Below are 556 nucleotides of genomic sequence, written 5' to 3' on the forward strand. Positions count from 1 at the left end.
ATATATATATATATATATATATATATATATACACATGTATCTTTCTATCTATCTATCTATCTATCTATGTATGCATGTACATATGTATGTAAGTATGCACACACAAATACACAACCCCCTCCACACACGCATAAACGTATGTGCCTTTACGTATGTGAGCTTGTGTCTTTTTATCACATCTTCTGGAATCTATAGAAACGTTATTGACACATTTCGATTCGTAAACCTGTTTTGATTCATACTACGTACGACAGGCTTTTACGACACAAAGTCCATTACCGAACCGCGTGACATGAATTAAAGAAAGCACTTTCCTTGATAAATTATATCCTGCAGACAGATTTCTATCCTGTAGACAGAAACCAATCAATCAATCAAACAATATACATACATACAAACATCTATCTATCTATCTATCTATCTATCTATCTATCTATCTATCTATCTATCTATCTATCTATCTATCTATCTATCTATCTATTTGTGTGTGTGTGTGTGTATGTATGTGTGTGTGTTCTAAATGAAGATAGTAAGAATAGCAAAAAAAAAAAAAATT

Source organism: Octopus bimaculoides, chromosome 1 (assembly GCF_001194135.2).
Source record: "Octopus bimaculoides isolate UCB-OBI-ISO-001 chromosome 1, ASM119413v2, whole genome shotgun sequence".
Taxonomy (NCBI): domain Eukaryota; kingdom Metazoa; phylum Mollusca; class Cephalopoda; order Octopoda; family Octopodidae; genus Octopus; species Octopus bimaculoides.